Source organism: Hakea prostrata, chromosome 10, assembly GCF_041222555.1.
Source record: "Hakea prostrata isolate BN-2017 chromosome 10, UWA_Hpros_2, whole genome shotgun sequence".
Taxonomy (NCBI): domain Eukaryota; kingdom Viridiplantae; phylum Streptophyta; class Magnoliopsida; order Proteales; family Proteaceae; genus Hakea; species Hakea prostrata.
This window is the reverse complement of record NC_142609.1, coordinates 23,474,780-23,496,894: the sequence shown is the minus strand read 5'-3', so window position 1 is coordinate 23,496,894 and position 22,115 is coordinate 23,474,780. Positions and strand designations below refer to the sequence as shown.

Genomic DNA, 22,115 nt, shown 5'->3' with positions numbered 1-22,115 from the left:
AATAAATGATTCATTGTTTTTTTGTTTCTAATATGTTACTATAAAAATATGTTAATAAATATCTATGTAAATAATGATTGACTTAGAATCTAAATTCTAATTCGGATATTTTAAAATCAAAATTCTAATTAAATTGGGGTATCTTTTAAAGGTCACAAGTTTAAGGTGACAAACTGTTACTCTTAAGCTAGAGCATTCTAAGATCAAAGATCTAATTGAGCTATTATAGGTGCCTTTCAATGATCAAAGCACAAAACTTAGTACAAATGTAAATATGTGTACCAGCCTCATACTAAAAAAATTAATTGAAAACCAATTCAAGTCATTCTTGCATCTAAACTTAATTTTTATAAGTCGCCAATCCTAAATTGGAACATCTAAGTAAATTTTCAAAAAAGAACTTTCTCAGGAAAAATTTGAATGACATGATCTAAAAATTAACTTTCTTTCATATGACATAATGTATTTAAGGAATATTTTTAATCATACTAGTTGTTGATAAAAGATAATGCCTCAGCCTCCAATGATGTACATCTTTCTGATGAATGAATCAATCACATGAACATGAAATCAACTTGCAAAGAGATTAACAAATGAATCATTGCTCGAATGTAATTCAAAGTTTTTTGCTACAAGAATCTTATTTTTGAATTCGGAATGGCCAAAAGTATTGGTATTATTTGAAAAAAAAATTGATTTGGTACAATATAATCATGTTAGCCTCTATGTAAGGTAAATGGTCTTTACATTTTCACTTTCTTCTAGGTAAAAACAATTGGGTTTTAATTGAAAGGGTATAATAGATATTTTACGTCATTGGATAGGTTTTCATTTTTCAAAATGTGTTTTGTTGGTAGGGACTACTAGGGGTTGGAAGTACCACAAATAATTTGTTTATATTGTTTTTAAATTATATAGAAAACTCCTTTTTCTTCCCCTTTAAAGAAGTTTTTTTAATGTCTTATAGATTGATCAAGCATATATTAAAATTAGAATAATGAAAAATAAAAAGTTTTAAATATTAACATCAAATTGTGTTTGTTAGCCACTTAATATATAATACATTTATATTAGACCAATATTTTTATATGTTAGATGGTTCAAATTGAATAACATGTTATATTCAAAATTAACAACAGGTTAGATTATGCATTTTCTTAATTACATATATGATTACATATGATTCAAATTTGATTAGGGACAGGCCGAAAGGGGCAAGGCCAATCAAGGACAAGGACCAAGGTCAGGGCCATCAAGGATAGGGATAAGGTTAAGGCCAACCAAGAATATGGATAGGGTCGAGGCCATCAAGGAAAGTGATTGGGCCAATTAGGGCCATGGATAAAGACAGGGCCGATCAACGTAAGGGCCAAGGCCATCAGGGAAAAGGACTGGGCCAACCCATCCTAACTCTACCCAATCAGGGACAATTAGGGTGGGAGGACATCGCTTGGCATGCAGGGCCTAGGCAAGGACAAGAATTCTAGGCCCTGAATTAGGGTTAGGGTGGGAATAAGCTTAACTAAGAACATATAAGGCTAGGATTATGATTGGAAAAGCCTGGCCCAGCTCAACCTAACCCATCCCTGTTACAGCCCTAATTGCAACCCTGTCCACTGCGGCTTAGGAAAACCCCTCCCCACACTCTGCCTCTCTCTTATTCCACCTTCAACAACAGCAACAACAATAAGCCTTTTCCTAACTAAATCGGGTTGCCTACATGGATTCTTGCCTTCCAATCAGTTATGTTTAAGGCCATGCTAGATATAAAGCCAAACTATGCATATCCTTTCTCACCATTTCTCTTTGGGTTATCTTAGGTCTACCCCTAGCTCTTCTAGTTCCTTTAATCTAGATTATATCACTTCTCCATACAGGGGCATTTATAGGTCTCCGTTGAACATTGTCATGCCACCTTAAACGACTTTCCCGAAGCTTATCACTTATGGGAGCCACTCCCAAACCAACTATAAAATGATCATTCCTTATCTTATCCTTCCTAGTTTTTCCACTCATCTATCTTAGCATCCTCACTTCTGCTACACTGAATTTATCTATATGATTCTTTTTAATAACCCAACACTCTGCACCATACATCATAGCCGGTCAAACAACGGTCCTATAAAATTTTCCTTTAAGCTTTAATGGAATACGTCAATCACACAAGACCCCAAATGCACCTCTCAACTTCATCCACCCTATTTTAATTCTTTGGGAAACATCATCCTCTATTTTACCTCTTTTATATATGATTGAACCTAGGTACCTAGAAGAATCACTTTCAGGAATCTCCTTATTGTCAAGTTTCACCACCTCATCGTTTGCCCGATCATGACTAAAGTTACAAACTAGATATTCTGTCTTCGTTCTACTTAGTTTAAAGCCTCTTGATTCCAAAGCTTCTCTCCATGATTCTAACTTGGTATTAATCCCCACTTGAGTCTCATCTATCAACACAATATCATCAGCAAAAGCATACACCAAGGGACATCGTCTTCAATGTTTTTGGTTAATTCATCCATTACAAGTGCAAATAAATATGGGCTTAAAGTTGATCATTGATGTAGCCCAACTGTAATTGGGAATTCATTACTTTGTCACCCTGTTCTTACACTTGTCACTGAACCATCATATATATATATATATATATATATATATATATATATATATATATCCTTAACTATGTCTACATATTTCTTACACACTTCTTTTCTCTAGTACTTGCCAAATTAACGCTCTAGGAACTCTATCATAAGCTTTTTCTAGGTTTATAAATACCATATGAAGGTCTTTCCTACACTCTCTATACCTTTCCATAAGTCTCCTAATTAGGTAAATAGCCTCCATTGTAGATCTTCCCGATATAAACTCAAACTAATTCTCCGTAATTGAGGTTAAGTATCTCACACGTTTCAATTACTCTCTCCCACAATTTCATAGCATGGCTCATCAGTTTAATGCCCTTATAGTTATTACAACTTTGAATATCTCCTTTATTTTTATAAATTGGAACCACAATGCTTTTACTTTATTCATCTGGCATTTTCCCTGTGCTCCAAATCTTATTAAACAACTTAGTCAACCCTAGCACAAGTTCTTAAGCTCTTCTATGCTTTTATTGGGATTTCATCAGGACCTTCTATCTTGCCTAATTTCATCCTCCTTAGTGCTTCTTTTACTTTTGACATCGAATTTCTCCGCATATATGTTTGAAAATTGGTGCCTTGGTGAAAGGCGTAATTGTCCAAATCAGAGGTGCTTGAAACATGCTCATTTAGTAGACTAGAGAAATAGATTTTCCATCTTTTCTTAATATCCTCATCACATTCTAGTGCTTTACCATCTCCATTTTTAATACATCTAACATGGTCAAGATCTCTACTCTTCCTATCCTTTATTTTAGCCATCTTATAAATAGATTTTCCCCCTTCCTTCATGCCGAACTTATTGTATGACTCTTCATACTTCTTCTCCATTGCTTTTCCCGTAATTTTCTTAGCTTCATTTCTAGCCAACCTATACCTTTAAAGATTCCCAACATCTTTACTTATTTGCGATGTCATAAAACTAGCTTTCTTAGTCCTAATGGCAGCTTGAACCTCACTATCCTACCACCAAGTCTCATTATAAGAATGGAATTTTCCTTTTGATTCACCTAGGACATCTTTATCCACCTTTTTAATACACATAGTCATCTCATTCCACATCACATTAGTGTCCCCCTCAAAATCCCACTTTCCTTGTTTGACTACTTCATTAACGAAGGATTTCAAGCACTCTCCTTTTAAGTTCCACAATCTTATCCTGGGATAGTTAACCTTGCACCTTTTATGAGTTTTTGGGGTTAGGCACATATCCAAGACCACAAGTCTATGTTGTGCAGTTAAGCTTTCCCCTAGTATCACCTTGTAATCCTTGCACAACAATCTACAGTCCTTCTAATTAGGAAGAAATCTATTTGGCTTCTATTATGTCCACTTTTGAAGGTAATTAAATGTTCATCTCTCTTTTTGAAGTAAGTATTTACAATAGATAGATCAAAAAGCAACAGCAAAATCTAAAATTGAAATTCCTTCCTCATTCCTCTCTCCAAAACCATATCGTCCATGTATACTTTGATAGCCTCTTTGATCTTTTCTAATTTAGATCACCTCCTATGATAATCTTTTCTCATTGACGAATTCCTTGCATTAATCCATCCATATTTTCCCAAAATTCTAACTTTAGATTTTCATCCAATCCTATTTGAGGTGCATATGCACAAATTATATTTACAATCTTTTTCTCCATTACAAGCTTGATAGCAATAATCCTATCACCCACTCTTCTAACATCCACCACATCATTCTTAAAATCTTTATCCACTATTATACCTACCCCATTTTTATTAGTTTTATCCCCAGTATACCAAAGTTTAAAGTCATCCAACTCTTTAGCTTTTTTACCCTTCCATCCAGTCTTTTGAATGCAAACTCTATTAATCCATCTTTTCCTCATAACATCTATCAATTCTAAGCTCTTACCTGTTAAAGATCCTATGTTCCAAGATGCCAATCTAATCCTACATTTTGGGACTAGCTTCTTTACCGCACTTGTCCACAGTGCAGGAATCTTTGCCTACTTATCACCGCATCTGAGCGCCGATGGGACACGTCACTTACAAGGGACGCCCTAGCTAACCCTTGCCCACTTATCACTACACCCGAGCCATAGTGTAACGCGTTCCTTCTTTTGTCAAGAAACGTCCTAGCATAGCATTTATCATATAAGGCCGAATCCATGAAAAAGGGTTTGGCTAGATTTTTTTTCGATGCCAGCTGCTGACTTGACACACCAACCCTCCTTTACCCGGGCTTGGGACCAGCAGCAAAGCACTGACGCACTGAGAGTTTCTTGTTCCACCTTACTACCTGCAAAAACTAGCCCACCCCTGCTTGTGAAACTCCCCCTGCTCCCACTACCCACTCACCTACCCCCAATTCACTATATAAACACCCCAAACCCTACTCACCAACCCATGCCCCATAGAACCATCCTATAACAACCACCCCGGGGGGGGGGGGGGGGGACTCCCACATCCTACTATCTTGTAACCTTGCCCCACCTCACAAAATCCCCTCCTATCATACTTTGAATTTTGACTGAGATGAGCTTAAATTTCAATTAAATCTCGATTTCTATTGACAATTAGTTTTACTTTTAAACATCCCAGGTTTCGACAACATTTTAGTAGTTTCAACAAATCTTTTAGAAATTTCTGTAGTTTTGACCCATAAATCCCAAGTTATGACCAATTTCAACCAACAATTTTGGCAACGTCAACATTTTTTAAACCAGTTTCAACAGGTTTCGACTTTCAACATATTTTGGTGGTTTGAACCAGCCCATCATATGTTGGGTTTTACCCCCAAAAATCCCTGGTTTTGATATGGTTTCAACACATCTCGGCCATATTTCGGTTTCTAGCTGATTGAAACAAAAAATCAAAACTAAATCTTGATCCATGCTCACCAAACACTGCCCTCTCTCCTGCTCCTTGTTGCTACGTGCTAAAACTGGCCCAACCCTGCTTGCAGAACTCTCTCCACGCCCAATGCCTGCTTTCCTGCCACCACCTCACTCTCTGCACGCCCCAAACCCTGCTCACTAGCCCCTTAATGTAAAGCTAAGGTTAGGAACAGTTAGCCAAATTAACCCACTGATCAGTAAATTAGAGATGAGGACAGAAATCAGTAACTTAAGTTCCAATCAAACCAGCCTCCAAAACTACGATTAGCATTTATCCAAATGAAGCTTGTATGGTAATGAACACCTGCTGCTAGTTTCTCTTGACACCAACGGTTGGATCAGGAGATATGGCACAAATCACCAAAATAGAAACTTTTGTGCTGTAAAGCAAACCAGCCAACTGATTGGTTCCCTACTTAAATTGACAGGAGCAGTAGCAGACCTGTAGCAGCAGCTTGAGAGTGACATCACTTCAGCTTGATGGTCTCAATTCTCAGTAGCAGCAGTTCAGGAGCAATAGCAGTCGACATTGAAGCTGGTACGGCATTACAATGGTTCTACATCACCCACCTCCCCACTTCCTTATCTACTTCTTCAAATTTGAGTACAAGGAAAAATTTAAACTAGGAACACCTCATCTACCAGCAAACACCTAAAACAAAACAGAGTAGAGACTGGAGGTTGATACAATCCATCCCTACATCTCACTGCCTCCACTAGTGAATAGTAAAGGTATGGTCTATGAATGGAGTTTGGATTGTGCATTTCTACTTCTGAACCAGTCTTGGTTTCTCAATAGAATACTCTGTGGATCCAAGGATCGAGGCTTTTGTTTTGAGGCTGACTCATCCCTGGCTGATATTGAGTTTCAGCTGAAACCTGGTTGAAGCTTGGGTTTTTCTGGACCAAATCTATAGCTATAGCATCTTTCAACATCACCTTTGTTTTTGTAGACTGAAATGACAATGCTTCTTCTCTACTCACTTGGCACTTTCCTTGCGATCACAAGCTTGTTAAGGAACTTGGTTAACCAATAGACACCAATTCCTAGGGCCTTCCACACTTCTCTTGGGATGATATTTGAGCCTTGCAACTGACTACTTTCATTTTTATTTGGAATTCTTTAACCTCTTCAAGAGAATAGGATAGAGAAGAAGGAAGGGTAAGGAAAATAGAGGAAGAACACTCATAAGAAGAAGAAGAGAAGAGGAGAGAGAGAGAGAGAGATGGGGGCTGCAAACATACAAAGCTCAAGTTTTAATTCATCTCTTCAATTCCACCTCAATAAGCTTATAACAAGATGATTAAATAATCAAAGAGAAATACTTCAATAAGAAAGCAACAAGTAAGACTCTTGGCAATTCACAACTAACTAAAAGTCTAAAACTAATCCTAAATATCAAACCCAAATTAAAAATCTAACTACAAAATAATCCCAATAAATAAACAATAAATTCCTATATTATCTATAAAACTCCTATGTGGAATAGCATCTCCAACTTTATCTCCTTGCAAGTTGTATGGGCCCACCAAATAGGAAGAGTAATCTCCTAGGTTATTCCTCACGTTATTGTAGTGTGAATAGTAACTGGCTGTGTTGCATCAATAATCTCTTAAGTTATCAAATTTGCCTCACTTGATCGGTACCACAACAGTACGATTTGATGGGTTGCTGCAACATTGTTCACTCATAATCAATGAGAAAGGAAATTAGGGGAAATAAAAAGGAAGGCAAAGGGGATACAATAGATAGAAAAATCTCAGGGAGGAGAAGAAAGCAAGGAAGAGAGACAAGAAGGTTGAAGAGTTTGCACGAGAGAGAGAAGAGATTTACCCATATTTGGGCTATGATACAAATTAATGGGGGATAAGAAAGAGAAGAGGGAAGGATGAGGAAGATGTGGGGAAAGAGGGAAGAACACTCATAAGAAGAAGAGAATAAGAGGAGAGAAATAGAGAGAAGAGGGGTGCAAATGTAAAAAGCTCAAGCTTGAATTCATCTTTTCCATTCCATCCTAACTAAGCTTATTACAAGTATTTAAAATAAAAGAGACATACTTTAATAAGAAAACAACAATAGTAGGACCCTTGACAATTTGACACTAAGTAAAACTGATCCTACTAAGACTCTTAGCAATTTAAAACTAGCTAAAACTAATCCTAAATATTCTACCACATTAATAATCTAGATTATTATATAACTATCCCAACAAATAACTAATAAAATCCTATTTTCTATAAAACCTAAAATGCAAAACGACTTCTTATATTTTGTCTCCTTAAAAGCTGAACTCAGAACCCACCAAATAGGAAGAATAATCTCCTAAGTTTCTATTCACATTACTGTACTATGAAGGATATCTAGCTGTACTACATCACTCTTCAACACTAACCTTCCAAATATATCCACGCTGTGTGGTTTCATGATAACCCATCTCCTAATAAAATCTTCATCTCTCACCAACACTCTTCCATCCTCTCCTTTTAAAAACCTCACCTTGTTTAAATCTGTATTCTTCCCTTCTTCCATTTTAGCTATTTTTTAAGTAGCTTTTTTATGTGAACCAAATTCTAGGGTTTATCTTAGAGGGATGTTGCCCTAGATTTAGGCTCACTCTAGGATCCTCTTTAATAGAATCAACAGTCAATTAAGGTTTGGAAATTACCTAAAATGGTTTTGAAATTTTAGGGTTAGAGTTTCTAGCGTATTGGAAATTCAGGGAATATGGGATTCCTTTATGATATGGGTTGTGAAAGGATGATTTCCTAGGGGAAAAGGTTAGATTAATGTTTTATGATCAAATGTGTCAAAGATATGAAACCCATCCCATGGAGATATGGGATAAATTCCTTGAGATGGAAACTTGGGTCTATAGGTGTCAAAATGGGTTGAAACCTAAAGGGGATGTAGGTGATAATATAGGGATACGATTCCCTAAGTTTGGTGGAGTTTGGATGGCTTAATTGAAAGATATTATTTTTAGGGTATTGGGAAGTACAAAAATTCAGAAAAATAATTGTATCCTCAAATTGAACAGTCAAAATGGGGTCAAATTGGGATCTAAGGTCACTGAGAATGGAAGGATGAGGTTCCTAAAGTTTGGGACAGATCTAACAGTTAGACTGGAGTAGATCTAACCTTGAAATTTGGGTCACTAGAAAAGTCAAAAAATTCAAGGAAATGAAAAAGAAGGGAACAATGGATGGGGGAAGAAGAGGGAAGGCTAAGGATGGGGCTGGGAATGCAGTACTTATAGATGGAAGAAGACTGCTGGCATTTTTGAATTGTTGCTCAAATGGTTGAATGATTGCTGAAAGTTGCTAGAACTTGAAGACAATGGTTGTTTACTCACTCTAATGCCATTGTGGCCCTCCAAAGGAAGCCAACGACTTTTCCTCCAAACTCAGAAATTTTATTAATCAATTCAACTTTCCATGACAAAGGTTGGAGGCTTTATTTTAGCATCACAATAAGAGACAAAATAAGACTCCAACTATGAAACCTAATTAACTCCAAACCTGACTTTCTAATTTAATCTGACTTGACTAAAAACTTCTCAAATAAACAAGGGCTCTATCGTAACATCCTTTAGAGAGATCCAATCATATCGTATCATATCATATCATATCATACTACTATAGAAAAGTACAAACTCAGGTTTCAGTATACTCTTTCACTGGACTAAAATACCCCTATTAAAAGTTACATCTTTTAAAAAAACCTTCAACAAATACATCCCTTAATAGTACTCTTTCTCAAGAGTTACACCTCTCCAATCTCCAAAAAAAGAAAAACATACATTGAAATGTCCCTACTTATTCTCAACAGTTTCCTAATTTTCCTCCCAAGAAATGCAATCCTTGACACTACTCCTCAAGAGGGGCAACTCTCCAAATAAATATTAAAATATTCTGTCCTTTCAATTATTTCGATTGCTTCATTGGCTGGATTTAATGGCTGTTCGCATGCAATCCGTAAGTGGGCTTATCAGTTTATTAATCCCTAATCTGAGTGACAGCCTACCTAAATTACCTGATTTGTGATTGGTCTCATGTTACCATTTCTGCTTCTACACAAAATATAATCTCTTTCATCATTTAATGGTTTCCAAGTTAGAGACTGTCAAAGACAATGAGAGACAATATGAAGTAAAATGATAAGGTGAATCCAGCCCCTTCGTCTTTTCTTTATTGGTTTAGGTTATGATTATTGGTGTCCTAATCTAAGTGAGTTTCCTACTAAGCATTAGGTTTAATTAGGTAAGAGTTAAGATTTATATCTGAGTCATAATTGCTTTTGTAATTTTATTTCACTTATGATAAACATGTGCTTGCTGGTATGGTAGAACACACAGACTCTATTGCACAGCCCTGTTCTCCAATTATTCTCTCTTCTTCTCCCTCAATCTTTCTACCTAGTACTTGTTACATATCTCGGGAGTGTTTACAGGGACATCTTCAACGTTGCTTGTGTGCATTTGCCTCTGTTTCTAATTGGTAGGCTTATTGATATCCTCATGGGTTCTTTCTACAGTGATTTATTGTCATCTCTTATGCTTCAATTGCCAGAGTTCAAGTTTATTTACCTGGATTGCTGTCTTACCAGAAAAAAAATTACCTGGTTTCCCAGACCGGAAATCAGGCTCTTGGTAGATCGTGTTTTGTTGGTCATAGGTCTTCTGGGCTATTTATTGGTGAGTCTTTTCGCCCAAGATTTCCTTTGGTTGGGGTTACTTCACATATAGGTGTTTTCGACGACTTCTTTTCCCTTTTCTTTTTAAAACTTCATTTTAATAATTATGGATTCGTATTACATTGTACATAACGTTGCGGATGTTAGTTTCACAATGATAATAGTCAAGAAGTTTTACCATTCAAGTAGAATTTCAAGGTGTAGAGTCACGGTAAGAATGTAATTAGAGAGAATCTGAGGATGATGAACGGAAGAATGGTAATGGCAACGCTTCTCTCTGCTACAAACAACAACTGCTACAGAGGATGCCTCATTAACCATTTGAATGTAGTGCACAATCTGATGGACATGAATGTATGGAATAAGTTGTAATGCCCTTTCCCAACTTGACAAAAGATGATGTTCTCATAAATATTCATCAGCAACCTTTTTTATGTTGCCCTCTATGGTAATTTAGCTTCATATTTCTGAGACTGAAAATTATACTTATGCTATCAATTCAGGTTTGGCTGTTCGAACAGGCTGCAGTCTGATTTGAAGTGTTCATGTGTGTGAAGTCTAACAAGTATGGATTTATGCTCTATTTCTGATCACGAAACCAATACGCCCAGATCCCTAAAAAGACAGCAACTCCATTTTTCGCTTCCTCCCATTTAGATTGTACTCATTGTAGCAAAATCTCACACTTCCATTTGGAAGGAACACAAGGAGTTTTCCCCTAAATATCCGTGTTCTATTGTGGGGTTGTGGACTCCTGAAAAGAAGGGGTTTAATTATAGAAGACGTGTGAAGTGAGTATTTCCTACCCATCTCTTAGAACCATAGTTAAAAACAAAAATATGAATAAGACATAAAATTAACACCATTTGAAGTGAGGAGAGTAACAGTAATTTCAAAAGGTGCAAGGATCAATATGTAATTAAACTATAGTACAAGAACGCATTAGTAATTATCTCAAACAAAGAAGTAATAGACAGCTTGCTTTCTTTTTTTTTTCTTTTTTTTTTTTTTTTGGGCGGGGGGTGTTGAAGAGTAATAGCCAATATTAAGAAACCAAATTTTAAGCGTTAAAAACAAAAACCTGATTCCCTTCTCTACATATTTAAAAAAAAAACCAAATTTAATGTCTATCCTTAAAAAACAAACTCATTTAAGTTAAACTCAGATTGTTCCATCTCTCTCTTGCTAAATAAACCACTTTCCAATAATATATAATTAACAATGAGAGCAATTATGAAAACTGATTGAATCAAACTAGAAAATTCATAATATTCTTCAAAAACATTTTCTCCTTCAATACAAAAAAGGTTTAAATATTAAAATATTTTTTAAAAGAAAAAAACAACAAAACCCACATGCATACACATAGAAAGTTTACAAGCTATCATATAGAAGTACAAACTGAGTTTCATTTTGGTTTTTTATTTTATTTTTTATTAGACCAAAATACAACAACAACAACAACAATAAGCCTTGTCCCAACTAAATGGGATCGGCTACATGGATTCTTGCCTTTAATCAGTTATGTTCGAGGCCATGCTAGATACCAGACCTAAGCTATGCATATCATTTCTCACCACTTCTCTTAAGGTTATCTTAGGTATACCCCTAGCTCTTCTAGTTCCTTCAATCTGGATTATATCACTTCTCCGTAAAGGGGCATTTATAGGTCTCCATTGAACGTGGTCGAGCCACCTCAAACGACTTTCTCGAAGCTTATCACTTATGAGATCAAAATACCACTTCAAATTATCCTTTACTGACTAAATGTCCATATTAACCACTCCTTCCATGTTGCTTCATAACTTCCATTAGACCCTAGAAAACCTCAACTTACTTAGAAAGAAATTCAAGAGAAAAAACATAATTCATGATATTTTCTCCACTAAAAATCCAATCTCAAGTTTCATATTTTGTTTTAAGATTTAAAAGGGAAAAAAACCAACAACAACAAAACCATATAGGGACATACTAATTAAATTTCAAATTCAAATATATCTAAAAGACTTTGTAACTCATTGGTATTTTCTCGCTAAATGTATAAGAAGCATGTTCTTCTTTGACTATCACACCTTATCCACAGAAAGTTCAAAAATATTAAAATATTAAAAAATATATGTATATGTGTGTGTGTGTGTGTGTGTGTGTGTGTGTATATATATATATATATATTTATTAAATTTTTTTTTTCATTTTTCACTTATCAGAAATTACAAACTCTAGAAGAAAAAAGGTTCCACGGCTCCAAGCATCTAAAAGTATAAAAAATCCATCAAATACCAACCCTAATCCTCCCCTTCCCAACCATAATGTAGGTGGCAATGGAGAGTCTTCCAACTCTAACACCCCTTCCCTTTCACTTTGAGATAGCAGAGGAGAAGCAACGATTCCACTAAAGGATGCCACTACCTCAATGATGACTTCAATGCTGAGCTTAAGTCTTCTAGGAAGAAGAACAAAAATAGAAAAGATTGGCTTCATTCCTTGAGTTTGCATTGGTTCTCTGATCTCGACTTTAGTGCCTTGTTCTTCTTTCTTTGTTCTGTTACTATTTAGGGTCTTGATGGCTTCAATTGGGTCATGACCTTTGCTTTCTTGCAACTGTCTTTTGTCCAACCCCCCTCCCCTTCTTCCTCTCTTTTTGGTTAATGAATTTTTTATTCATCTAAAAAAATTAATCTTGTTTATAAGGAAAAATATACAAATTCAAAATCAAATGTATCTGGAAAAAAAAAAGAAAAAGAAGGAAAAATTAATAAATAAAACCTAATTTCGTGCAATTTTCACACCAAAAATCCTATGGAGAAGTTTTTCTTCTAAATAGACGCCGTAGGAGTCTCTTATAATAAATTTGTTCATTTACTATATTAAACTAGAGTTAAAAGTACAACCCTTAATTTGGTTCTTTCTAGAATCACAATTCTCCACTAAACTACAAGACATGAAGAGGAAATTTTCCAATCTATAAGATTAGATTCATGATAAGTGTCTAATCAAAAAAGAAAATCCTCCTTTATAGGAAAATCCCGAAAATGTAGGAATCCATATCTTTTATCACCCTCATTCAAAAAAGGACTTTGTTTTTTGATTGGACATATATCATGAATCTAACTATTTGGATTGGAAAATTTCTCTCCATGTGGGTTGATGTTCGAGACTCACTAATTAACTCTATTTTTTCTCATCTCTCTCCTCAAGAGTTGTCTCCTTCAAACTCCTCTAAACAGCATTCCCCTCAACAGTCTCTCCACCAAATGAACCCCTCTCTACCATAAATGCTTTCTCTAGACTCTCTCAATCCCTCTTGTTTATCTCTTACTTGAAACACCCCATGTTCAGACTTTGTCCCTCTCAGTTCAGTGTTTTTTTTTAAACTCTCACAGTAACATTTACACCCTAACTCTGTATGTGGTTAAGTATATACCTACTTCACCTCAGCGGAACATCAACCCCATCTCCATCAGGATGCCTAGTACAAAGACATTATCCAGACACTCTCACCACTTTCTACTCTACTTTTACCAAGCATGCTACTCATTTCCCCATTTAAACTTCTCATGTGCAACAAGGAAACTGAGTTTTACAAAGCTTTCACTGAAAAGTTGACAGAAGTGAACATTCTAAATGGAAAACTGATGAAGGAATTTCAGGTTTCTAAACAACCTTCTATGTACTCCCAGCGATGGCTTTAGAATTCAATCTGTAGTTGAAGGAAGGGTACCAGTAGAAGGTCAAAAGTGAAACACTTGCATTGTTGTAGACTCAGACAAGCGTTCAAATGCTAATGATAAGAAACGTGTTAAGCTCTTGAAAGATGAGCTTGAGAGGGACTGGATCCAGAGGTTGTACCATATCAATAATATCAGATAATTATTTAACTACAGTGTGAATAATGTCATAGCTCATTGATCTCTCTTGCTATCGATTTCTTATTTACTTCTTTCATCCTATCTTTTATATTCCCTTTATAAGGGGAAAAGAGATAAGAAAAGGCAGCCAAAACTAAGATGCTGTAAGTCAAAAGCCATCATTCCCAAAATTCAAAGTCAGATGATTATTCTAAGATTGTATGTATGTGACTGTTTTGATACAGTTGGACTGAATATATTGTGTATTTGCCAAAAGTTCAACATGTCTATCATTGCAAATCAATGCAAAGAAGATCCCAAATACCCCTCTTTTCCTCTCTTCGCAACTCCATCTGTCATCCTCCGCAGTCTGTTTAATCATAACAAAATCGAAAAGTCCACGTGCATATAAAAAAAATTATAAAAATACATATAAATAAAAAATGGAAAAACACAAAAAGCACTTAATCACATTGGATTGGAGTAACAAAGGGGAAAAAGTAGATAGAAAACTAAAAACAAACCACAACAATAACTAATTATTATTTTTGTTAACCCTTATATTTCTTAAAATTGTTATTTGTTACTTACATCACAATTTTTCTCAATAGAAATGCTTTCTATTATTATATTCTCAAGAAAAGAAGAAAAAAAACCAACAAACTCTCACATGCATTTGCACATGGAACTTTACTAGTTAGGATTCTAAGAGTAGATATGGACTCCTAATAAAAGGTAGACTCGAACTAGGAGATCCCAACACAACTAGGAACCACACATAGACAACGACTCTGCAATAACTCACAAAAGACTAATCCAAATGAAAAAACAAAAATAGATCTAGGGTCTAGACAACAAACTGGACTTAATGGGACCCAAACGTAAGACACCACAAAAATGGTAAAATTACCAAAATACCCCTGGTTCAAAATAGGGGTCATAGAGTTTGGGCAAGCAATCCTAAGCACTGTAGAACCCCTGGAAACAATTTACATCAGTTTCTCCCCTTCCTTTATGTTTAGATTACCATAGAGCTCCCCATATTTCCACACTCTAGCCAGGCCTACCATCTTCTAAGCCTCGTTTCTAACCTCATTATACCTCTTCTTATCTTCTATTACATTAGTCTATTGCCATGTCTTAAACCTCTCTTTCTTTGTTTGGCTGCTTAGACCTCTTCATCCCACCACCAAGTCTCTCTACGGCCCTATAGCTTGCCCTTTATCTACACTTTGAGAACTTGTGAGATCTCACGAGATATCTCGATTTTTTGAAAAACCAAGACGAGATACACTATGAGAACCGAGGAATTGTAAATTTTGACTAAGATCTCAGTCTAGCCAAGATCTCAATTGTAGATCTTGATTTGATTGAAACCTCAGTCCAATCATAGTTATAAAAATACCCAATTCAATTGAGTCTCGACTCGATCTCAGCAAAATCTTGATGCTCTTGTCCTCCTCCTTGCTACCTTGCTGGAAAACCTGGGGTTGCCAAAGTTTTGGCCAAAACGCCTACTAGACTTCATCAACAACACTCGAACAACGTCTAAAGCATAGATTGAAGAGGTTTTCAACCAAAATGTCAAGAAAAGTAGATTTCACCCCAAGTTTGTGGAGGAGCACAAATTGGAGGAGCTGCTTAGTGCCTAAGGGGTTTTAGAGTTGTACACATTGTGGTATAACTTAAAACTACGCAGATCTTTACATGTGAATATGTGTGATCTATAGTTAACAGTAGTTGTTTGAGTTTGAACCTGTGAGTGTGTGTGTATATATATATATATATTATATTAAGTAAATCATGTGCACTTTATGAATAATTCTGCATCTTCACTTTTAGCTCAACAATTTCAAACTTAGGGTAAAAGTGGAACTCGCATTTACAATTGTTTTTCAGCAATCTGAGGCCACCAATGTATTTAGGAGTCTTAAAATAGGTATGGCAGCAATTTCCTGCCCCAAAAGACCCCTTAAACCCAATCTTAGTTAACCAAATGATGCTTAGACCCCGTCTTAATTGGAATGATGAGAGTTACAACATCTCTTACCTAGCAAAGGTCACAAAATGCTCTCTACCATTGACTTTCTTAGTTAAATGGTATGAAATGTCACTTTTACCCCCGAGATTGTTAAAATACTATAATGCAATTGTACTTGAGACTAACCCAAAAAAAGAAATAATAATAACAAAATAACCCTTCACTTAAAACTATCCCAAAAGACCCAAAGTTACTCATAGAAGATTCAACCCATCCCAAATCGTCTCTCCAACTGTAACTTGCAAAGACTAAGAAGTTTCAACCGAAGCTCCTTCAAGCACCAGGGGAGTTTCAGATACTAGACGCTGTACAAAAACCTCCTGAGTTGACTGTGGTCTCTCAAGCACCAAGCAATAGACTCTGTATTGAAACTTCCTATTTTCAGATTCTGATTGCCATATCCAATAGTTCCAGACCTATTATTCAACTGGTGTTGTTCTTATTGTGCTAGTGTGATTCACTACAGTTCTTGTGAAATAGTTTTCTCTGCTTTCCAAATGCTTGAACTTACAGCAGCTTGCTCTGGATCACCAGATTCCTCCCAACACCAAAATCACCATCACCGTAAGTACCTTCAACATTGTTACAGTAAGCTTTGATGTCGAATATCTTCAGTGACAGAGGATACAGAGAAGAGGAATCTCATATATAAGCTAGAAGTTTTCTGCAGTTTATGCATTCTCCAGGAATGGATAGGCTCCAGGACCAAATCCTTCTCTTTGTGGTCAGAAGATCTTGGCATCACAGGCAGATGTATTGAGTCATTGCTTCCAAGGTCCTCACCCGTCCCTCTAAGGTGTGTTTGTCACAGAGTTATCCCAGAGGGGGTAGAGAAGATATTTCCTGCAATGGAACAGAGAGCTAGAGACACAGGGTGGTCCCAAAGGGATGGTCGGCTGAAGATATAACAGAATTGGTTACAGACCAACATTGGAGAACTATGGTAGCTATTAAATCTGGTGGAAGGACACCTGCTAATACAGGGTCTATTCCATGGTGCTTGAAGTTTCAATACAATCTCAAGGTCATGAAACTTCCTGGGTTCACCAAAGTTTCAATACAGGGTCAACACAAAAAGTTTTGGACACTTAAGAGTTCACCGTGGTCTCTCAGGCAACATCAAAGCTGTTCAATCTCAAGAAAATGGAAGCTGTTCGATCTCAAGAAATTTTGGTCTCTCACGAAGTTTTGTTGTTGTCTTGTCACTTGCAGTTAAGGAAGTAAAAGAAAAAATGAGGATCAACAAGACCTCAGGCTAAGGTTCACAATGGACATGCATTAGAGAGGTATTTTGGGGTTTTAGAAATTAAATGAACTGAGGGTAGTTTAGGATTTTAACTACCAGGGTAATTGAGGATTGTTTGGGGTTATGCTAAACTATCATCCTAGATAAATAAAAAGCATTTAACAAGAAAGGTATGAAAGGTACCACCTAACTGAGAAAGTTAAAACAGTAGGGAGGGATTTGTCACCTATGCCAGGTTGGAAAGGGGGGTTGTAACTCTAATTGTCTAGCTAAGAGGAGGTCTAAGTTGTCATCTTGTCAACTAAGAGAGGAATTAACTGTATAAATACAAATTTATTTTCTTCCATGTAACTTATGAATTAAAACCCACCAAAAAGACTAGAATGAAATGAAATGGTATACACTTCATATTTTCCTTCAAAGAGTTAAATTGTAACTATCTTGAATATTAAATGGTAACCAGAGTATCATTACTTCCAAACTTACTCAGCCAGATCCAGTTTCCCAAGCTCTCTCTATGATTGATGTATGTCTCGTTTTTCATTTCATTTTCTTAGACAACTAGGAATTTCATGAATGCAAGGGCTCATAAGTTCATGAATGCATGAACACACACTCAATGCAGCAGAGAAGCAAAGTGTAAGAAACAGCAACACTTATTGGCCACTCAGTTTTTTCATAACAGATGAAAAGTAGCGTAAGTTTAACCATTCACAGATGATTAGAAAGATTGCATTTAAAAAGAAAAGGTTTTTATTGTTAATATACAGCATAGATATGAGAAAACTGGTTATAGACCAACACTGGAGAACTATGGTAACTATTAAATCTGGTGGAAGGATACACACTAATACAGGTTCCAAACTGTGGCGCTTGAAGTTTTAATACAGTCTCAAGTGCTTGAAACTTCCTGAGTTCACTGAAGTTTCAATACAGGGTCCATTAAGGTTGTTTTGGACACTTGAGTTTACTGTAGTCTCTTAGGCAACATTGAAGCTGCTCAATCTCAAGCAAATGGAAGCTGTTCAATCTCAAGAAATTTTGGTTCAATGTTGTCATTTCATCACTTGCAGTTAAGGAACTAAAAGAACAAATGAGTTTCAAGAAGACCTCAGTCTAGGGTTCATGACAGACACACACTATTGGGGTACTTTAGGGTTTTAGCAATTAAATTAACGAAGAGTAGTTTAGGGTTTTAACTACTAGGATAATTGAGGGTAGTTTTGGGTTTACACTAACATATCATCCTATTTAAGTGTTAAGTGTATTCTGGAGATCTTTAAAAAAAATACTTAACAGGAAAGGTACCACCTAACTGAGAAAGTAGACAGTGCAGAGGGATTGTCACTTTTTGCCAGGTGAGAGAGTCATTGTCCAACTAAGAGGGGGTATAAGTGTCATTTGGACAACTAAGAGAAGAATTACTTCTTGTTTATGGGTTTACCCTTATAAATAAGTACAGTATAAAGTACAAATTTATTTTCTTCCTTGTAACTTCAAATGAATTAAAACCCACCAGAATACTAGAACAAAATGAAATGGTATACACTTCATATTTTCCTTCAAAGAGTTAACTTGTAACTGTCTTGAATATTGATAAGCCCCTGGTGCCCAAAGGGTATACACATCCTAAACAGAGGGACCACAGGGAATCATCCCCAAACTGAACATGAACTTGGAGAGGGCTGAGTCACCTAGGCCTACATGGAAAGGAACTATTGTATTGCTTATGTGTAAAGTTAAGAGTTAGGTTTTCTATTGGAATAAGGAATGGAGGGGAAGAACGAAAGGAGGCAAGGAATAAGTTAGTAAAGAAGGAAGAGCTTAGCTCTGAGATAAAAGAAAGAAGAGAAGAACAGAGGTCTACTGCTGCTGCAATTCAGTGGAGGGTACTGAAATTGAATGCAACAGGTATATTCTCCTAGTTTGATCTTCAGTCTTCTATTAATTGTGCTGTGTGGTGTGTGAGTTAAGTTGGGTCTTAACAAGGTGGTATCAGAGCTCTAATCAATCCCAGGGAATGGTCAGGAGCAGCATGGAAGGTAGAGTTGGTAATCTGGAGACTATGGTAAAGGAATTGCAGGGGCAGGTGAGTGCCATAACTCAAAAGTCAAAACACGGAGAAAGAAGGGCTAGCTAATCTAGAATTTTGCAATGAGTTATGAACATACCTGCAACATGGAAAAGTCATCGAAGTAGATTCCCATCGCCAGAGATTTCAGTGGGCAGAATGCCAGGAAGCATTGATCCCTAAGTTCTTAGGAGAGGGCCACTGGATCGCCAAGAGGATTTCTGGCAAGATGGAGATCTGGAGATGCAGCCAGAGTTCTTGCCAAGCCATCTAGAAATGCTGATATTTACAGAGAGGGTCCATTGGAATAGATTGATAAGGCCAAGAGATATTTCCAGCTCTACGGACTTGAAGGCAACAAGGTTATCAGGGTGGCAACCTATGCTTCGACGGAGCAGCACTTGGATGGTTGAGATTCCACAACTCTTTGATTGTGGAGATTTGGATCTCCACAATCAAAGAGTCCCCAGATGGCATTGATTAGCTTGCAAATAACCGGCACTGTTGCAGCCTTCAGAGAGCAATTTGAAACCCTGGGTGCAGCAGCCGGCGCTCGAGACGAAGCATGGCTTCAAGGGGCTTTTTTTTCAGGGTTAACAGAGGAAATTCAGACTGAGGTGAGGCTTTTTGCACCAGAGAGGTTAGTCCAATGATGTCAAAACGAAGAGGAGGCACACCAAAAGTCACAATGGGGGCTTAGTATTTCCTGGTCTATGTGCACCCCCTCTAGGGGTAATTTTTCCTTTGAGGTTCTCCCCCCCCCCCCCCCCCCCCCAATCTTATTTGGATCTTTGTTCCAGATTGGGATTCTAATTTGATTTAAGAGTCCCAATTAAAGTGTCTTATCATGATAGAGTTAGTAGTTGGATAAGTTTCTTGTCTTGATAGTCAGTTCCTTACTTTAGTTATCTAGTTGCATAAGGAACCTACGTTATAGTCAGTTAGGAGTTGAGTTTGATTTTGTTTTAAAGTTCTAAAGGCTATAAATTCTCAAGCCTCACACAGAATTTTTCAGTTTGGAATGAACAAAGATAATTGAGAGTTTACAGCCAAGGAGGTTTGGCAGGTTCCTTTCAGGGGAACCCTGCAGTTGTCTATTTTAATGATTTGTGATCTTCTTCACTAGCTTCTGCAAATTCAGTTCTCTGTCCAAGCTTTCAGGCATCGATTACAACAAGGAACAGCATCTACACTCTGCAGAAATTTAACCCACAAGTTTCCTGGTATTTCCAGCCCTTTTATGCGCAACACTGAGAACCCACCCCTGACCATCGCAGCCCACTTAGGACCCCTTCCCTCCTTGTTCAGGCCTGGAAACCCTCCCCCACCTCCCCAGCCCCTTTATGTCCCCTAAACCCCTTCCCCTCTCTCTTGGGTGCTCCCTTTCTGGCCAAAAAACAAAAAACAGAACAAAGAAGTAAAAGAAAAAAGAGAGAATGAAAAGAAGAAACAAAAGAAAAGATGGGAAAGAAAAAAAAAGAAAGGAGAGAGTTTTGGAGAAATCTCAACCCCTAGAAGTTGATCCAACACTGCAATTATTTCCTTCTCATCCCATTGGAGCTTTGAAACCTTCCCACTCCTTCCTGGATCCCATAGATCAACAAAATTTCACCCCATTGGATATTCCCATGACCTACCAAAATTACCCAACCCAAACCCAAAACCTTGGATCTGCCCAAAACAGAGAAATTCTGGAATTTCATGCATCCCATCCTCTTTGATTTACATCATTTGGTATCAAAGCTACGGATAGGGAGAACCACATCATCCCTAACAAAGATGTCTGCAACTATAGAGGAACCATGAATTTTCTAGCCAGGATTCTTGTTTCAGAAATTGAAGATGATGACTGGAGGAGAAGCAGCCTTTTCCACACATGATTAAGGGCTGGCAAGCCAGTAGTCGGAGCCATCATCAACAATGGGTGCAGTGCAGATGTTATTTCTAAGACACGTGGAGGACTATTCAATCTGAAGGCGATGCCTTTTGGGCTCACTAATGCCCTCGGCTCCTTCATGCTAGTCATAACCCAGGTACTCAAAACTTTTCTAGGAAAGTTTTTGGTTGTTTATTTTGATGACATCTTGGTGTATAGTCAAGAACCTGATGAGCATACAAGTGGTCCTGGAGATCCTGAGGAAAGAAAAGGTGCACCTAAATCTAAAGAAGTGCATTTTTATGATGCCCAAGGTAATCTTTGCTGGATTCATAATTTTTGGCAAAAGAGTTGAAGCAGATCCAGAGAAGGTCTGATGCATAGCAGAGTGGCCCCTTCTCATAAACATCACAGAGGTCCCGAGTTTCAATGGCCTTGCCTCATTCTAGAGGAGGTTCATTAGAGATTTCAGTATTATCATGGCTCCCCTCACAGACTGCACAAAAACCACCAATGGAAAGTTCAAATGGACTCTCCAGCAGCCACCAAAGCCTTCAACACTATCAAAAAGAAGATGACTAAAGCCCCAATTTTGAAGCTACCAGATTTCAGCTAGGTGCTTGAGGTTGCCATTGATAACCCTCACATTGGGTTGCAGGAGTTCTGATGCAGCAAAGCCACCCTATAGCATTCCACAATGAGAAGCAAAATGAAGCTAAGTCTAGGTATTCAACCTATGATTTAGAATTATACACAGTTGTACAGATCCTGAAACATCAGAGGCACTATTTAGTAAGGAGAGAATCGTGATTTACTCTTAACCATAAAGCCC

At 37.0% G+C, this 22,115-nt stretch overlaps 1 protein-coding gene across 5 annotated transcripts in view; it reads right to left on the bottom strand.

Annotated features, from left to right (window-relative positions):
* LOC149002316 (F-box/kelch-repeat protein At3g23880-like) overlaps nucleotides 1-22,115 on the bottom strand; it is a 46,635-nt gene that overhangs the window by 10,791 nt on the left and 13,729 nt on the right. The window contains exon 2 of one of the 5 annotated variants that reach the window (XM_089136918.1): nucleotides 14,264-14,419. The exons of the other annotated variants lie outside the window; for them this stretch is intronic. The gene's annotated coding sequence lies outside the window, so the exon portion shown is untranslated. Of the gene's footprint in view, nucleotides 1-14,263; nucleotides 14,420-22,115 lie in introns of those variants that run through there. 5 annotated transcript variants of the gene reach the window in all.